Below are 13,557 nucleotides of genomic sequence, written 5' to 3'. Positions count from 1 at the left end.
AATTAGAGTAGCCCCCACTCAGCACAGCTAGGGAAAGTCCACACACAGCAGCAGAGAATAAATTAATTAGTTAAAAAAATAAAATGAGTGAATGCCTTTTTAAAAAACAAACAGTATGGTGCTGGCACAAAAACAGACACATAGATCAATGTAACAGAATAGAGTCCAGAAATAAGCCCATGCACTGATTAATCTAGACAAAGGCTGCAAAAATATACAAAGAGGAAAAGAGCATGACTTCAATAATTTATGTTGGGAAAACAGGACGGTTTACATGCAAAAGAATAGAACCAGACCATTTTCTTACAACAAATATAAAAATAAATTCATAATGGATTAAAAACTTAAATATGAGCCCTGAAACCTAAAACTCCTGGAAGAAAACATAGACATTACATTCTTTGACACTCGTCTTAGCAATATTTGTGAGAGAGTTGTGGGGGGCAGGGTCTGTCTCCTCAGGCAAGGGCAACAATAGCAAAAATAAATGGGAGTGCATCAAACTAAAAAGGTTTTACACAGTGAAGGAAACCATCACAAACCAAAAAGGAAACATACTCAGTGGGAGAAGATACTTGCAAATGACGTATCTGATAAGGAGCTTACATTCAACATATGCAAAGAACTCATATAACTATTATAATAACATTTATTTTCAAAAGCAAACAATCCAATTAAAAACGTATAGAAGACCTGAACGGATATTCTTCCAAAGAAGACATACAGATGGCCAACAGGCACGTGAAAAAAAGCTCAGCATCACTAATCATCAGGGAAATGCAAATCAAAACTACAGTGAGATATCATCTCATATCTGTCAGGATGGCTATTATCAGAAAAACAACAAATAAGTATTGGCAAGGATTTGGAGAAAAGGAAACACTCATGAATGGTGGATGGAAATTTAAATTGGTGCAGCCCCTATGGGAATCAGTATAGAGAGTCCGCAAAAGTTAAAAATAGAACTGCCATACAGATCAACATTTCTATTCCTGGATGTTGATCCAAAGGAAACAAAACACAGATTTGAAAAGGTATATGCACCCCCAATGTTCATTGCAGCGTTATTTAGAGTAACCAAGATAGAGAAGCAACCTAAGTGTCCACTGATAGATGAATGTATAAAGAAGATATGGTAAATATTTACAATGTGACATAGTCATAAAAAGAAAGAAATCTTAGGATTTATGACAACATGGATGAACCTACAAGGCATTATGCTACATGGTCTAAGTCAGACAGAGAAAGACAAATACTGTATAATTGTACTTATATGTGGAATCTGGAAAAGAAAAAAAACTGAAAAAAAAACAGTAAAAATGGAAACACTTATAGATACAGAGAACATCCTGGTTATGGTATGTTTTACAAGTCTCCAGTTATAGAATAAATAAGTCACAGAGATATAATGTACAAGATAGGGAATACAATAAACCATGTCATAACTTAGTTGGCAAATGGTAACTGAACTTACCAGAGTGATCATTTCATAAAACGTAAAAATATCGAATCATTCTCTGGTATAACTGGAACTCATATAGTATCATAAGTTATTTGTACTTCACTTTAAAAAGGAGATTTTAAATCACTGATATCTAAATTAGGCAAAGTAATTTGCAGTGTGTGCTTTACTTTGTTACTGCTTCTGTTTGTATAAAACCACTAAAAGCAGTTTTTAAAGAAGAGGTTATTTTGAAGTTTTACTACAGGTTTTACTTGTTTTATTGTTATTCAGAGTTTAAATAGAGTAACAATAGCGTTTACAGAAAAACATGAACTCATTCTTTGATAAAGAAAATGCCTTTGCTGTTGAAGGAATACAGTAGGACTTTCTGTGGTGGAGGTTTACTAGCTATTACAGGAAAAGGTTTATAAAATAAAGTCATCTCAAGCTATGATTTCTCTGAGAACAATGAATCATAAGAAGTGCCCTGTGAAAATACTTCAGCCAAAGTAACATCAGACTGAAGAAGGGTAAGAATTCTAGTACGTGCTCACAAATGTGCTCGTGAGAAGGTACGTGCAAAAAGTCGCTTTTGAGGCCCTCTTATTTGCAGATTTCCTCTCTGGAAAGGAACAAAACAATTATTGTTTTGGTTCCAATGTGATTTTGTTATTTTGACAAACCCATTCTTCAGTTCTGAAGTTTCAAGCACTTTCTCTCGCACTCACGACTACTCGTGGACTGTCAATATATTTTGAATTACACATAATGTGGTTAAACTCCTTTCCAGTAAGTTTAATGAAGGAAGACTTGAGGCGGCTTTAAAGCTTGGTTAGAGCTTCCCAGGTGGCTCAGTGATAAAGAATCTTCCTGCTAAGCAAGAAACTCAGGTTTGATCCCTGCGTGAGGAAGATGCCCTGTAGAAGGAAATGGCAACCAACTCCAGTATTCTTGCCTGGGAAATCTCGTGGACAGAGGAGCCTGTCAGGCTACAGTCCATGAGGCTGCAAAAGAGTTAGACATGACTTAGCACTAAACAACAACAATAGCAAACCTTGGTTGTAACTTCATTTGACACAGCCAGATACTGTGAGTGTTGCTCACAGATACACAGAGTAAGCAAAATGCTTTCTGGGTGGTTTAAGCATTCCTAGGCTACTAATTGAAGAAAGTAGAGAAAACCACTAGACTATTCAGGTATGACCTAAATCAAATCCCTTACGTTATACAGTGGAAGTAACAAATATTTTCAAGGGATTAGATCTGATAGCGTGCCTGAAAAACTATGGACAGAGGTTCATGACATTGTACAGGAGGCAGTGATCAAGACCATCCCCAAGAAAAAGAAATGCAAAAAGGCCAAATGGTTGTCCTAGGGGGCCTTACAATAGCTGAGAAAAGAAGACACAGAAGCCAAAGGAGAAAATGAAAGATACACCCACTGGAATGCAGAGTCCCAAAGAATAGCAAGGAGAGAAAAGAAAGCCTTCCTCAGTGATCAGTGCAAAGAAATAGAGGAAAACAAAGAATGGGAAAGACTACAGATCTTCTCAAGAAAATTAGAGATACCAAGGGAACATTTCATGCAAAGATGGGTACAATAAAGGACAGAAATGGTATGGAGCTAACAGAAGCAGAAGATACTAAGAAGAGGTGTAAGAATACATAGAACCATAGAAAAAAGATTTTCATGATCCAGATTACCATGATGGTGTGATCACTCAGCTAGAGCCAGACACCCTGGTATGCGAAGTCAAGTGGGCCTTAGGAAGCATCACTACAAACAAAGCTAGTGGAGGTGATGGCATTCCAGTTGAGCTGTTTCAAATCCTAAAAGATGATGCCGTGAAAGTGCTGCCCTCAATATACCAGCAAATTTGGAAAACTCAGCAGCGACCACGGGACTGGAGAAGGTCAGTGTCCTTTCCAATCCCAAAGAAAGGCAATGCCAAAGAATGTTCAAACTACCACACAATTGCACTCGTCTCACACACTAGCAAAGTAATGCTCAAAATTCTCCAAGCCAGACTTCAGCAGTACATGAACCATGAACTTCCAGATGTTCAAGCTGGTTTTAGAAAAGGCAGAGGAACCAGAGGTCAAGTTGCTAACATCTGTTGGATCATCGAAAAAGCAAGAGTTCCAGAAAAACATCTATTTCTGCTTTATTGACTATGCCAAAGCCTTTGTGTGGATCACAATAAACTGCAGAAAATTCTTAAAAAGATGGGAATACCAGACCATCTGACCTGCCTCCTGAGAAATCTATATGCAGGTCAAGAAGCAACAGTTAGAACTGGACATGGAACAACAGACTGGCTCCAAGTAGGAAAAGGAGTACGTCAAGGCTGAATATTGTCACCCTGCTTATTTAACTTATATGCAGAGTACATCATGAGAAATGCTGGGCTGGATGAAGCATAAGCTGGAATCAAGATTGCCAGGAGAAATATCAGTAACTTCAGATGTGCAGATGACACCACCCATATGGCAGAAAACGAAGAAGAACTAACGAGTTTCTTGATGAAAGTGAAAGAGGACAGTGAAAAAGTTGGCTTAAAACTCAACATTCAGAAAACTAAGATCATGGCATCTGGTCCTGTCACTTCATGGCAAATAGATGGGGAAACAATGGAAACAGTGACTGACTTTATTTTGAGGGGCTCCAAAATCATTGCAGATGGTGACCACAGCCATGAAATGAAAAGATGCTTGCTCCATAGAAGAAAAGTTATGACCAACCTGTACAGCATATTAAAAAGCAGAGACATTACTTTGCCAACAAAGGTCCGTCTAGTCAAAGCTATGATTTTTTCAGTGGTCATGTATGGATGTGAGAGTTTGACTATAAAGAAAGCTGAGCACCAAAGCATTGACGCTTTTGACTGTGTTGGAGAAGACTCTTGAGAGTCCCTTGAACTGCAAGGAGATCCAACCAGTCCATTCTGAAGGAGATCAGCCCTGGGATTTCTTTGGAGGGAATGATGCTGAAGCTGAAACTCCAGTCCTTTGGCCACCTGATGTGAAGAACTGACTCATTGGAAAAGACCCTGATGCTGCGAACGATTGAGGACAGGAGGAGAAGAAGATGATAGGATGAGCTGACTGGATGGCATCACTGACTCAATGGAGATGAGTCTGAGTAAACTCCAGGAGCTGGTGATGGACAGGGAGGCCTGGCGTGCTGCGGTTTATGGGGTCGGAAAGAGTCGGACACAACTGAGCGACTGAACTGAGCAATCACACACAATAGAAAAAAAATTAGAAAGTGGTGCTTTTTTGTGTTGCTTCGTAACCAGGTTCTATGATACTCCCCTCTGCTCAATGCACTCTAAGCATCTTGGATACAGACTCATCTAACTTTAACCAGTCCAGCTCAGATGTTCAGATTCGGACTAACTCAGTTCAGAAGTGCCCCTTCTCAGACTGATCCTCTCTGCCAGCCTGTGAAAACGTTCAGGATCAACTGAGATAACTCAGCTCTTTTCCCATTGTCCCCTAAATGGGGGACAAGAGTAGGTCCAAAGTATTGAGAATGAAGAAAAGCTACTCTGGACTCCACTTTCTCGCTTTTTGTGGGGTTAAACGACTGCAGTTAAAACAATTTAGATCTAAGTGGAAAGATCTGCTGGATGCACCACTAAAGCAAACAACCAAAGTGCAGAACAAAAATGCTATAACTGTGGTGGCGAGGGGGGAGATGTCTGTAAACGCGTGATCTACAAAGCGATCCAAGAAATGGAGCTGTAATATCAGTTAATCTGAGAGAAAGAATTTGAGAGACAGAGAAGGTGGACATGCAACAGATTTTTCATTGCGTACTTTTCCAAACTGTTTGAATCTCGGTCTCATTTGCATGCAATATGGCACACACACACACACACAGAGTTTTGCTTTTGTTTTTGTTTTTTAAGAAAAACCAAGTCTTCCCAGGTGGCTCCAGGGGTAAAGAATCCTCCTACCAATGCAGGAGATGCAAGAGACACAGGTGCATCGCCTGGGTTGGGAGATTTCCCCTGAGGTAGGAAATAGCAACCTGCTCCAATATTCTTGGGCCTCCCCAATGGCTCAGCAGGTAAAGTGAAGGTGAAGTGGCACAGTTGTGTCTGACTCTTCAAGACGCCATGGACTGTAGCCTACCAGGCTTCTCCATCCATGGGATTCTCCAGGCAAGAGTACTGGAGTGGGGTGCCATTGCCTTCTCCAGGGGATCTTCCCAACCCAGGGATCAAACCTGGGTCTCCCGCATTTCAGGCAGATGCTTTACCGTCTGAGCCACCAGGGAAGCTTTTAGTAGTTAATAATAATATTCAATATTTATTCACTAATTGTGAAAAATGTACCACCCCAATATAAGATATAACAACAGTGGAAACTAGGAGTGGGGTATACAGTAATTCTCTATTAGCTTCACAATAATTTTGTACTTCTGAACTTTTAAAAATAAAATCTTTATTAAAAAATAATAATGAAGTGATTTGGGAGGGCATACTCTTCAATTTTCAAGTACCAAGATAATGGTATTTTTTTTAATGTTGAATTCAACTAATTTATGTTTTGAGACTCATACATGGAGAATTATATTCTACATTAAAGTTTTGAATTAAAATAGAGATGTACACATCTATAAATTATTCAGTTATATTCTCTCCTCTAATGGAGAAAGAAAATAGCACTAGCAACACAAACCTTTTTTGCGAGAATAATTGTTATTGGAGTTTGAAGGAGATTATCATATGTGCATTAGTTATATATTGTAGCATGACAAATTACCCCAAATTTAGTGGTTTGAAACAATATATAATTCCTATACCACAGTTTCTATGGATCTAGAATCTGAGTGTATCTTAGCTGGGTCCTCTGCTTAGGGTCTCGTAAGGTTATAATCAAGATGCTGGTCATGAGACAAGAAGGGGGCGGGGCGCAACCATTAAAGGAATGACATAATCCAAGAACACATCAGGAACTAAAGAGAACCAAATAGGTCCAAGATGGCGGACGAGTCAACTTCCACTGTTACACGTCAGCAAGCGAGATGACACACCCACAGGCGCCATGCTCATTCCAAGGCCAGCCATAAAGGTCAAAAAGTGGGCAGGGGGCCAATTCTTAGAAATCCCCACCCCTTCTCCCAAATAGCTGGAATGCTCCTCCCACTTATTAGCCTAAGAAATACCCTCCCCTATAAGAACAGATAACCCCACACCTTGCCATCTCTTGCCCTATGAGATGGCCTGTTTTTGTGAAGCCAAGAACTCACACTTGGCAGCTCTCCCAGGGACTCAGATGTGACCTGGGATGTGACCATCCTCTCATACCCTACTCTCTTTCCCACAACAAGTAGGCTGTGTTCCTTTTAGAAGCTTGTTTTTTTCTTTCTTTCTTTCTTTCTTTCTTTCTTTCTTCTTGGTTCATGTGGTGGTTGGTGGGATTCACTTGAGGTTGTAGGACTGAGGTCCCTTGTTTTCTTGCTAGCTGGCATCTGAGGTGCTTTCATCTCCCAGGTGTCACTCGAGGTTCCTGGCCATGGGGCTGTTGGCCTCTCACAGGCCCGGTCACAACATGGCTGCTCACTTCAAAACCAGCAGGAGGATCTTGGACTCCTGTCTGCTAGGACAGAGACTTGCATCCAGCAGGTAAAGTATCCACCTGCAAAGCAGGAGACACAGAAGACCTAAGCTTGATCCCTGGGTTGGGAAGACCCCTTGGAGGAGGAAAATGGCAACCCACTCCAGTATTCTTGTCTGAAAAATCCCATGGACAGAGAAGCCTGTCCACAGGGGTCGCAAACAATGGAACGTGACTAAGCACACACATGAAAGAAGTCTGCTGAGAGAAAATTCTCACTTAATTTTTTGATGCTTCAATATTTTTCACATGTGGAGAACTGCAATAAAATTCAGGCTCTCAAGAGAATGATGAGATGGTGAGAAGGAAATTGGCAGGGCACTTGAAGGATGGAGAGAGAGAGGAGTTGGCCTGCTTTTTTTTTTTTTTGCTTTTGTATACCAAAGAACCTTTATAACTTTTCTTTTAAATTCTTAAATGCTTATAAAATGTACATCTAGTTATAATATCATTTTATAGACATTTAAATGCATCTTCATTTATAAATATTTTATATTTACTTCATAGAACAGATTGTTTAATGGGTGTTAAATTTGTGTTAATTTTTAGGTAACAATAGAACACTAATATGGTTTTTTTGGTTAGAGGAGCCCAGTGGATTATGAGATCCCCAGTAGATCTGATCCTGGAATCCCCAATCACTTATTATGAGAGCCAGAGGCTATGGAAGCAGGAAGAGAAGGGCCAGTTTGGGAGAGTGAATTGTTCTACCAGGGCTTCCCTAGCGGCTCAGACTGTGAAGAGTCTGCCTGCAGTGCCGGAGACCCAGGTACAGTGCCTGGCCGGGAACATCCCCTGGAGAAGGGAATATCAACCCACTTCAGTACTCTTGCCTGGAGAATCCCATGGACAGAGGAGCCTGGTCATGGGGCCGCAAACAGTTGGACATGACTGAGTGACTAACACTTAAAACTTTTTTTTTTCTTTTTATTAGTCGTTTACTTTCTCAGTTTGGGGGAAACATATCAAAAGGGCTCTACCAAGATTTATCAAATTACTACTAGTAAAATCTTTTATTCCTTCACTTTCGGATACTTCTTTAACCCAGCAGGCTCAGAAAGGACTGAGAAAATTAAAAGTACTGACATCAATAATTTTTTCAATAAAATGTTAAACATTTACCAACCTTTTCATGTACTTTTGGTATTTTTTGTCAGAATTTGGAGCGCAGATTTATACTGAAGGATGATGTCCACTATGTGATGCAATTAGACAGTCCTCACTGTTAAATCAAGCAGCCCAACGAGATTTTCTATGAGATAAATTCCAACCTCATTTTTCAACCCTCCCAAAACTTGGTAATATAGGTGTCCCTGTGACAAGCTCAGCTGTACACACTAATTCTAAAATAGATAAGAGTACTGAATGGAGCCTTAACAAGAATTTCTTTTGATAATAGATAAAAAACAATGTCATGCTCATTTCTTCTAACTGACATTCTCTCAGTGGACTGGCTCTCCATTCTAACTCAATCCAAATAAGGAGTTTTCTTGCACTTTTTTAAGAAGGGACTTCTCTGTAGCAATACAACTCCCAGAATACCTTTCACTAAAGCAATTCCTAAAGGGGAGTGTCTTATGGCGCAGAACTGCTGAAAAGTCCCCGAGCTGAATTACACAGACTCTGAGACAATAACAGGCCATGTTTCCTTTTAAATTCCTACTTCCTGAAATGGAGGCTGTTTATGAGAAACAGTATATTTCAGGGAACTTGTGCTATAATTAACTTTTTAAGAGTTAGACTTGCTTGTTTAAAGTGTATTTCCTCTTCCTCGAGATAATGGTGAGTATCAGCCTTCTGATGACAAAAGCGCAGTATACGTGGGTATAAAGGAATAATTTTTAAGGAAGTGTTTTCTTAAATTGTGATCCTGTTTTCATCCGGTGGTCTTCTCTACATTTAAATAACTTTGGAGTTTCCAGAATATTTGCATTTCTGAAAACTCCCTAGAAACGGAGGGGGAGTGGGGGCCGGGGAAGGGCCACCTGTATCGGTGTTAGGTTATTAGGAAGAGAAGAAAAGAAACGGTTTTTGGTTTTTGTTTTTTGTTTTTTTAAGGTTTAAATGATGAAGTCCTCAAGTCCAGAGGCATGCTAGAGCTGCTAGTGAAAATCTGGCTTCATTTATCACTGAATTGAGGTGTTTGATTAAGTAGTTGGGATTACTTATTTGAAAAATTAACCCTGGGACGTTTGGCAGGAGTATGTAGGTAGTGATAACAGCAGCTATCACTTTTGGCTGGAGAATTACTCTTCTCATTTGGGACGAACCGAGGGGAATTCTGCATATAAAGAAGTATTATGTAGAGGGAAAATACCTAGAAAAATAAAAATTCTTCGTATTTCTATTCCAAAGAGTCTTTTCATTCCAAGCGTTTTCATTAAAACGCCAATTTTAGCATTTAAAATTAAGGCTCCACATGACTTTGGAAAGCCACAGACTAAACACCTTTAGAACTGTTTGGAATTTGCAGGTGGGTGAGTGTGCAAAGAGGCAGGGTCGGAAAGGAGGGGGCTTTATGTCACAACATAACGGCATCTCTGTAGCGTTCGCATCTACCTGCCTCTGCCTCTTTAAACTCGGTGCAGCTAGCACTCTTATGAGAAACAGGATCCGCTTTTGCTTGGCTGATACTTTATTGTCATCAACATCTTTAATTCCTCACTTGTAATCACTTTTGCTGTACAAGTCTTTACTGATGTTTCAGCATGGTCTCCACATTCTTTCTCCTCTTTCTTCCCTGCGAACTAAAACGAGCAATAGTAGTCATACCACCGAAGCTGTGTTCCCCTAGGTCTGATTGGTGTGTCAGCAGATTATGTGACTGTACGGTATGCATTATTTGGGGTAAGGGGTGGGTGTAGGTTAATTTACCACTTGGAAGACACACAGACCTAAACAATTGTCAAACCAAGTCTTTCTATCCGCTTTATATCCAAAAAAAATTTGTCTCTCTTCGCATCTCTTCTGTCCAAATTCTATCAACCTGTAGCCTCAAGGAAACAAAATACTTTAAATTATTCTAGCAATAATTTACTTTCTACTTCAAATATCTTTTTCAGCCTGAGATGAATTCTTCAATTCTTCCCCCAGCAAGACATCAGAATTTTATACTCATCTACTTGCATAAGTAGGGAGACAATAAATATATATAAATATTTTTTGAAGTTGAAAAAGCCATATGCAAATTATGATGGATATTATAAAACCCCACCCAAAATAATACTGTGTAATGAGCGCACCTGACTTGTTAAACTGTAACAATCTCCCTTCAAGGGCTGTGTGATTTAAGCTTGGGTTTAGAAGCTGGAATTTTTATTAAGAGTAAATGTGTGCATTTCAAGATATTTCTGAAATTCCATGGCTTCTCCCATTCCAAAAGAATGTCACTGACCCATTTCCCAGAACACAGCACATACACTGCTTTTCCTGTCCTTTAATCTATTTCAGAAAATGAGGGCTTTTCCAAATAAAACGTTCCTTGGAAATGCTTTTGTTTCCTGAGTTTTAAGTGTCTAGGTTGAAGAACTTTGAACAGGACTGTACATTCAAACTTTTGGTGTAACTAATTCCGTATTTATTTTTACTGTATTTGCTGCCTCTCTCTGTACTCTGTTCTTTGTTACTGACGTGCATACGTGCTCAGTTGCTAAGTCGTGTCCGACTCTTTGGTGACCCCATGGACTGTAGCCCACCAGGTTCCTCTGTCAATGGAATTTTCCAGGTAAGAATACTGGAGAGGGTTGCCATTTCCTCCTCCAGGGGATCTTCTCAACCCAGGGATGAAAGTCTCTCTGCTTTGGCAGGCAGATTCTTCACCATTGAGCCACCTGGAGAGTCCTTCTTATTGACAGTGACATCTATTTTTGCAACGTTGCTTTGCAAATCACAACAAAGATGTTGTGATGTCCTTTGTTTCTAGAGTTCCATGAGACAGATTTGAAAGTAAGAATATTATCTGATGCTGTCATTCCTCTATGGCTGAAGGACAGAAAGAGATGATCGCAGCTTAAATATCAGTTACATATTCATTTAACTTGCCCAAAATATGGTATACAAACTACCAATTTTAGGTGACACATATCCCAACTTTGAAAATTTGAGTTGTGCTTAGTTCAAGGTACATTGAAAATGCAACTAGCTTTTAAAATCTATAATTTCATGGATTTTATTGCTCAGGAAGATGCTAAGTAAAAATAAATTTACTATTGATTTTAAGGAAATGATTAAATAAAAACTATTACAAGTAATATGCAGATATAGTAAAGATTGTGAAGGTGGTATGTAAATGGCTAAAGTTTTGGAAATACTGCCCTAACATATTTGAGAAGTCGATATTTTCTGAACCAGTGAAGTATCTTTGAACTTCACTGGTCCTTGGTGACAGATTTCAATGTTAACATGATCTGTTGAATTGCCTAATTATAGATGTACAAAATATAGATAGATAAAGAAATGCTTTATCAAACTTTTATCAGATCTACAGCCCTTACCACTTGTCATAAAATTGAAGAGATGCAGAATCTAGCTAATAGTTTTTGAAATAAGGATCATAAAAAGGATGAATTACCCAGAGTAAGTATTATGGCTCCATTCTGCCTGTTTCACTGAGACACCATGAACTCTGAAGTTGGGGTGGGGTTGGGGCTGGAGGGTAGCAGTTGGGGAGGACATGATAAGCGTCTTGTAGGTCCAGGGCCATTAACATATCATGGTATGTGCCAGTGACCATTAAAATAGTCATACTGGCAATTTTAAGGGATTCATTCTAAGGAGGAAATAATTCTAAGTCCCATGGAGAACATGCAGCTCCTATGCTAGCAGTCCAGGCTGACACTGATCCTGTTACTTGCTGCTCAATTTTGAGAGATGTGAAATAGTATTGTGGAATCACAGAGTTGGAAAGGACTTTAGAGTCTGCTGCTGCTTCTGCTGCTGCTGCTGCTAAGTCACCTCAGTCGTGTCCAGCTCTGTGCGACCCCATAGACGGCAGCCCACCAGGCTCCCCCGCCCCTGGGATTCTCCAGGCAAGAACACTGGAGTGGGTTGCCATTTCCTTCTCAACCCTCCTAATTCCAAATTTTTTCTTTTCCTAACATTCTTTTTTATATTTTATGTTTAAATAAATTTTTTAAAAGAATACATAAAATTGTTGTATACTAGAGTATAATTTACAATGTTGCATTAGTCTCAGGTCCACAGCAAAGTGATTTCATTATACGTATATATGTATATTCTTTTTCAGATTCTTTTCCCACCTAGGTCATTACAGAGTCTTCAGTAGAGTTCCTTGTGCTATACAGGGGCCTCTGTTGATTATCTGTTTTATATATACTAGTGTGTATATGTTAATCCCAATCTCCTAATTTATCCCCCACCACTCCACCTTTCCCCTTTGGTAACTTTAAATTGTTTTGGAAGTCTGTGAGTCTGTTTCTGTTTTGTAAATAAGTACTTTTGTATCATTTTTTTTAGATATCACGTATAAGTAATGTCATACGATTTTTATCTTTCTCTGTCTAACTTACTTCACCTAGCATGATAATCTCTAAAACTCCCCCAATTTTCAAGGTGAGGAAATTGAGGTCTAGCAGGGAAAGGTGATTTGCCTAAATTCACACAACTAGTTTGTGACTCAGCCAGAATTAGAACCAGATCTCCTAATGTGTGATGAATGGAAAGCGACTGGGAGCAGGGGACTTACTGTGTGGCTGGGATTCAACATGAGGTGAACAGATCCCAGAGTTCAGGAACTCACAAGCAGGTAGTATCTAAAGGTCTGATAAACCAAGCAAACATGTCTCCCACTCGCTATAAATGACATTCAATCTGGTCACCACTGCTAAATTAAGATGCTGCTGCTGCTGCTAAGTCGCTTCAGGTGCGTCCGACCCTTTGCAACTCCATGAACTGTAGCCCACCAGGCTCCTCAGTCCATGGGATTCTCCAGGCAAGAATACTGGAGTGGGATGCCATGCCCTCCTCCAGGGGATCTTTCCAGCCCAGGATTTGAACCCGTGTCTCCTGAATCTCCTGCATTTCAGGTGGATTCTTCACCGCTGGGCCACCAGGGAAGCCCCTCTAAGTAATACTATAAATGTTTATTATTCAGGCTTCCCAGATGGCTCAGGGATAAAGAATCCATCTACAGTGCAGGAGATGCAGAAGACACAGTTTCAATCCCTGGGTCAGGAAGACCCCCTGGAGAAGCAAATGACAACCCACTCCAGTATTCTTGCCTGGAAAATCCCATGGACAGAGGAGCCTGGTGGGCTTACAGTCCACGGGAGTCGCAAAAGAGTTGGACATGACTGAGTATGCACACATTCATTATTTATTAATGCACATTTATTAAGTATATTCTGTGCAGTAGTCCCCCCCGCCACCTTATCTATGGTTTTGCTTTTCATGGTTTTAGTTACTCTTGATCCAGAAACATTAAATGAAAAAAACTCAGAAATTCCTAAATTTTTTTTTTAATTCTT

General features: G+C 39.7%; 1 protein-coding gene across 6 annotated transcripts in view; it reads left to right on the top strand.

Annotated features, from left to right (window-relative positions):
- Window positions 8,651–13,557, top strand: part of ALPK1 (alpha kinase 1) — a 113,929-nt gene continuing 109,022 nt past the window's right edge. For all 6 annotated transcript variants that reach the window (XM_018049216.1, XM_018049218.1, XM_018049217.1 and 3 more), the window contains exon 1: window positions 8,651–8,854. The gene's annotated coding sequence lies outside the window, so the exon portion shown is untranslated. The remainder of the gene's footprint in view (window positions 8,855–13,557) is intronic.

Source organism: Capra hircus, chromosome 6 (genome assembly GCF_001704415.2).
Source record: "Capra hircus breed San Clemente chromosome 6, ASM170441v1, whole genome shotgun sequence".
Taxonomy (NCBI): Eukaryota; Metazoa; Chordata; class Mammalia; order Artiodactyla; family Bovidae; genus Capra; species Capra hircus.
This window is presented reverse-complemented; position numbering and strand designations above follow the sequence as displayed.